The sequence below is a fragment of the Narcine bancroftii genome, chromosome 6 (assembly GCF_036971445.1).
Source record: "Narcine bancroftii isolate sNarBan1 chromosome 6, sNarBan1.hap1, whole genome shotgun sequence".
NCBI lineage: Eukaryota > Metazoa > Chordata > Chondrichthyes > Torpediniformes > Narcinidae > Narcine > Narcine bancroftii.
The window spans coordinates 154,753,790-154,760,422 of record NC_091474.1 but is presented as its reverse complement, the minus strand read 5'-3'; positions in this window follow the sequence as shown (position 1 = coordinate 154,760,422).

Genomic DNA, 6,633 nt, shown 5'->3' with positions numbered 1-6,633 from the left:
TACGATTACAAGCTCCTATTTTTATTTTAGTGGGACTGTCACTTTAAGGGTTAACAAATCAGGCTACAAACCAGCACAGCTTTGGAGAGAATGGGGTGGCAACAATCAGGAACAGACTATGCCCAAAGCTGATACTTTGAAGAGAAGAGAGGAAACGTGCTGCTTTTCCAGAGACACAGGTGGAGAGACCCAATTAAAGGAAAAGTACACTTTGCAATCTGCAGCCATTTTAAAGGAACAGCTCTTTGTGATCAGCAGCTCTCTCATGAACACTGTACTGGAGAGACTGTGTGTTATTGGACAATTTGGCTGATGCACCCCTGTCAGGTGAATTATTGAACCCCACCATGGCCAAAGGAAAGATAATTTTGAAGGAGACTTATTGAACCACACCGTGACTAAAAGAAAGGTCACTTCAACTGACCCATAATTGGATTTTGGAAGCAGGAGATTACTGGATTTGGAACGTGACTATTTCATCTGACCCATGCTGGGTTTTTAGAAGCTTTGTGGAAGTCCCACATTTTGGTTCCCCTATGAAAGAAAAATGGGAGTTGTGACAACCACTCATCTCAAAGGACATTCATCTGGAAGCAACTCCTCAAGGATTCATGAGTTTTGGCAGTCTGGTCACCTGGTCTCTCCTACCTCTTTTGTGATCATTGCTTTGTGAATTTGTGTTGAAACTGAATTACAAAGACTGATTTTGGAATGACATTCCAGAATTGTGCCCAAGCTATAATGGTTTTGAGTGTCACACAAGCACATGCACACGCCTATTCATGCATAGTGGGAGTTAAATTACTTAAGGTGTTGTAGTATTAATAGTTAGTAATAAGAATAATGTTTTAAAAAATAACCGTCTTGGTGAATTTCTGTTGTTCCTGGTCTGAGACATAACAATGCTGTATAACTCTATGACTTAATGTCATGCTGTCCCAATAGAATGATTGGAATTAGCCTTTATTTGCTGGAGGTTTGAATAATAACAGGTAATCTCATGAGCAAAAGGGAATTCAGAAAAAAACATTAAAACGGTAGGTGTGTTATGGTTGAATTTCCCACCTGAATAAAAGGTGGGAGTCGTCTATAGGCCACTAGATAATAACAATACAGCAGCAATAAACCAAGAAACATCATCTGCACCTGAGAATGGAATGATAGTTATTACAGAGGATTTGACTTGCACGTAGAGTGGGCAAATCAAGTCAGTCAAGGCAAGAGGGGCAGTCCACAAGATCACAAATGAATAGAAGTAGGCCATTCAGCCCATTGAGTCTGCTCCACAACTCCCCCCTGAACTCAACTATTTTCACATCTAGTTCCAAATTTGGCCTTATCTCCATATTCCTTGACACTCTGACTAATTAGATACCTATCAATCTCCTCCTTAAACTTCCCCAATTATCAAGCCTCCATAGTTGGATGTGGCATTTGTAATGATAGTGATCATGTTTGCATGGCCACTTGCAAGGCTTTGATTATAGTTCCATTTGATTAGACTTGGCTGCCAGCAGGGGCTGACACAGAGGGAGAGACTGCATCATGAAAGATCTGTAATGGAGGCTTGCAGCCTCATGGCATGCCTCATGGTGCTGTTTACATCAACTTTAAAGTAAATAACCTTTTCCTTCATCCATGTATTGTCCAAGAACTCACACATACAAATACAAGATGAAATAGCAATAAATTTCACAAATCCATGACCCTCTGGCTAAAGACATTTCTCCCCATCTCTGCTTTAAATGGGTACCCTATAATTCTAAAAATGTGCCCTCTTGTCCTGGACTCACCTACCAAGGGAAACTTCTTATTCACATCTACTCTGTCCAATCCTTTCAAAATGTTTCTCTGAGATCCCCTCTCATTTTTCTATACTCCAATGAATACGTCCAAGAGCCGATAAATGTTCCTCATATGTTAGCCCTTGCACTCCAAGAATCATCCTGGTAAATCTTCTCTGGCCACTCTCCGACATCATTACGAGCTCTAAGATTACAGGCCTGACACTGCACACTACTCTAAATGAGGTCTCATAAGTGCCCCATGGAGCCTCTTCAACACCTCTTTACTCTTATGCACTATTCCTCTTGAAATGAAAGCTAACATAGCATTCACTTTCTTTCCTACCGATCCAACCTTTAGGGTATTCTGTTGGAGTATTCGCTAGTCCTTTTGCACTTTCAAATTTTGAATTTTCTCCCCATGCAAATAATAATCTGCCTGTTTATTTCCTGTATATACAACTGTACATTTCCAACATGTATCTCATCTACCATTTATTTCCCCACTCTCCTAAACTGTCCAATTCTCTCTGCAACCTTTTGGTTTCTTTAACACTTCCTACTCTACCACCTATCTTGGTGTCATCTGCAAACTGCACCACAAAACCATTCAATCTAGAGTCTAAATCATGAATACATATTGTAAAAAGAAACGGCCCCAACACCAGACCCTGCGGAACACCACCAGTCATCGCAACCAACCAGAGCAGGATTCCTTTTTCTCCCCACCCTTTGTTTTCTGCCTTTCAGCCAATACTCCACAGATCTAATATCTTTCCTGCAATTCCATGGGCTCTCATCTTATTAAGCAGCCCCTTATGCAGCACCTAATTGAAGGCCTTTTGAAAATCCACAGCCTCTCCCTTGTCCATCCTACTTAAGATTTCTTCAAAAAAATTCCATGCTAGGACATTAGCTTTCTGGAACAGCAGGGGAATATGCTCTCTTAAATTTTACAAGTAAAATTAAAGATCTTAATGGACATTCTCAGAAAGCTTGTTCATGGTATAATTGAATGTCTCATACAGATGGCTGATTCCTGCTCCTATTCCTCGTGGCTAACATAAAGCTGAAGGGTAACTATGAAGTGCATCTGGTTCCTCACGTCAGTAGGTCACAGAATATTCCTGAATTCAGTTGTAATTTTTTTTTTATGGACAGAGGAAGAAGACGAATATAACAGCATATAATTTGCAACACACTCCATGCTGTAGTGGAGATCTAGACCCGCTGATGTAGGAGCTCGACATCAGCACATACTTACATCACGAAGGCCAAGGTTTGGGATCAAAATTATGTCAATTTACCATGTTAAGATATTACATCAAAAGTTATTTGTCAGGCATTGACTCATGAGGAATTCCATACATAATGTTCCTGACAAAATGATGACAAGATACTAATTACTGTGCAGAATGAGGCAGATGCATTCTTCTTTTCAACATAATTGTATCTATTGATTCAATTTAAATATTTTTTTGTGTAAAAGATGTTTAAAGGTTATCTACTCAAATTCTACTTAGTGCCTTTGACCCAAAACTTTATCCTCTGCTGCTTCACTGAATAATAGAAAGCACTCACGTTAATGGGCATGATGGTATGTATTATAAAAATCAGAAAAGAAAGTTGTCAAGCCGGAGTAGTGCATCAATCCCACATATCATTGTCAAAGGTGGTTAGGTCAGAATAGGCAATAACAAATGCTTTCAAATCATTCAAGGAGAGATTCCAGTCTCAGGTGTCTTTTATATTCAAAATACACATAACCAAAACTGTCATTTTTTTTTTACTGCATCAAAACTACCTGATGAGCTCTGTGCATGCATTGTATCTTAAGAAGCTTGCAAAACCTTTAATCCAGACACGAATGCATTAACCGCCAGCACTATGTCAATGCCTGCCCATTTTTGGGCTGTGACTGCCAAAAATATATATTGCAAAGTGAAGGTTCTCCATACAAGTTCAAGAATGCAAAGTAATAATCAGACATTGAGAGATTTCTGAAAGGCAATTGGTAGAGGTAGAACTGTTAAAAATGTGCAAATTTCATGCATTATTTGAGGTTATCAGAAAGCAAAGCATAATGAAGATCATGTGAAAGACTTTATTTTTTCTCATTTAATGTCACATTATTATGTTAAAAAATTGACTTTGGAGGAAGTAGGATGCAGTGTTCCAATCCGTTGTTCCGACCCAAATAAATCTATCTGAAAGTGTCCATGAGGACAGCCATAAAGGAGAATTTCAATGGAATGGAAATGCAGCCTCAAGGACACTGATCAGATGCAAGATTTGGATCGAGAGCACCAGGATTGGAAGGAGACACAAATTTAGAACAAATTCATGCAGTTCAAGAAAAACCACTTGGGGCTTTGCAGAATACTGTCTGAACAAAGACTATTGTGAGAAAGGGAGAGAGAGAGAAAGGGAGAGAGAGAGAGAGAGAAAGGGAGAGAAAGAGAGAGAGAGAAAGAGAGAGAGAGAGAGAGAGAGAGAGAGAGAGAGAGAGAGAGAGAGAGAAGAAAAAAAATCAGCCTTCTATAAAGCATGTCCTGCTCTGCTTCACATAGTTCTAATCAGTTCATTGTTCACTACCAGTTTATTTTAATGACTTTCTTTTAACCAAGAATATTGTCAATCTGGAATGGAAAGCATGCAACAAAAAAAAACATTATTTTATTAAGTATATTGTACTGAACATGTTAACCCAATTGAATGGGTGATTTGAGCCAAAAAGTCTTTGAAAGAATTGATGATTCAAATAAGAATTAGTGCCAAGGCCTCCAATGCATCTCCAAAAAAGCAAGATTGGTTTAGCAATGCAAGAATCATATGGACGAATTAATTTCATTGGGTCAAGTTTCCGCTTTGAGCACAGCAATTCAACGTCAATTGCACCTCAAACTATGCCAATTGTGAATAGCATTTATTTTCTCTGTACTTCTGCCTAAAGTAATTCATGTACATTCTATGTACATGGAACCAGCTCAAAAGAATAATATTTTAAAGCATGATTATTTTTAGGAAACACCAGTTTTAACATCTCAAGAGATCCCAACATTCTTTAAAACAGTTGACAAATCTTTGAAATCTGTTCAAGCTTGCATGAACAACAATGTAGTATGAACAGATCATTTTTAATGCTATTTGCTAAGTATTAATGAGGACAATCGAGAAAACTCACCTACTCTTTTGAAGAATAACAATGTGTCTTTTATCATCACCTGAAAATGTAATTAGGGCTTATCAAAATTCAGCACCTCACCCAAAAATGCAGCAATCCCTCAGAACTGCATTGGAGTATCAATACCATGCTCTTTAATCCCTTAGTCAAGACTTGTAAACAACGTTCTAGAATGCACAATTGCTGCCGCAAGATAGTGACCAAACGAGCAAAAACTCATTTTTTTATTCCTGTTGTTGATTAATTCATTCTGGAGGCAAAGGATTATTTCTGGCACTGTGGTTTTAAAACTGGCTCGCTGGGTCTATCATCTTTTACTCCAGCTACTATTACATTGTCTGAATTACCTAGGAGAAAAAGGAGAATCGTGTGGAAAATCCTGGTTCATTTGAAGGAAAATTATAACACTTGAGCTTTCTTTTTTAAATTTTAGACATGATATTTGTGCAGCTGTACAATCAGTAAAATGAAAAATGTACATTCTTTTTGGAAATATTCTGAAAAATTAAATGCAATAAAGTTCTTGCTTTTCCATGTAAAACACATTCATCCCAATACAGGCTGTTCAAGGAGTAGACTGCCACAGAGAAAACCTCCCACACATATGAAAAAGCACCAGACACATCTTGGGAGAATGATACAAGGTCAAATTTGCATGCAACTCTTTGTTTTACGATAAACAAGAATTGTCTCATGCTCTCCATGATCCTTCCCAACAATTGTGTGTTATTAACCCTACTGAAGGAACTTCAAAGCATTTTCCCTTCATTGTTTCTTTACTTGGTGACTAGAGAACCTTTGGTTATGCTGCGTGACCCTGCCATGATGAATAGCGCAACCTCAAGATGATGAATTGGAAGGTAACTCAAAGTAATGCTGTTTTCATTGGGTGGTTTCTTTTGAATTGTTTGTGTTCACATATCCATTTATATATTTGTGAGTTGAACGGAGACAGGATTCTAAGCACTGTAACACTGTACAACGCATGAAAATATGAAAGAGAACATTTTTCTGTATTTTTCAGAGTTTTTTTTGAATAGGGACCTTGTATATAGCCCCTAACATAATTTATCCAATGTGTTTTCAAATATTTTTCAAAAATACTTCAGTACAATCTAATTGTTAAACAATAAATATTTTTACCTTAATTACATTTGTCACAATAAGCTTTTGAATAGTTATGATCATTAAAAATAAAATTATTTAGTGGATTTTTTTTCAATGTGTGATGTTCTGAAAGATTGGCAGTATGAAATTTATTAAACTCAGGGAGAAGATTGACTGATTTAGTTTTTCAGCAATTGACATTTTATTTGAAAATTTACAATCATCAAAATTCTTCAAATTCAGTAATGTTTCAGACATCAGGTACGAGAAGCATGGCAGTGGGATGTTGGACAGAATCAGATCTTCTGCTGTCTTTGGAGCTAGGATTAGCCAAATGCTCAAATTATTCCAAAGGATATGTTAGGTTCTTGTCAGGAGATTCAAGCTTTGCTCATGCTTAGGAATACCACCCCACCCCCCCACCCATGAAAAATGGGGCTAAAGAACTTGCCATGACATTCTTCCTGCTTCCCCCACCTTTTATTCTACCTGTTTTTTCCTGATTACTGGCAAAGAACTCTAGCCCAAAACATTGGTTATCTTTTATTTCCTATGGAT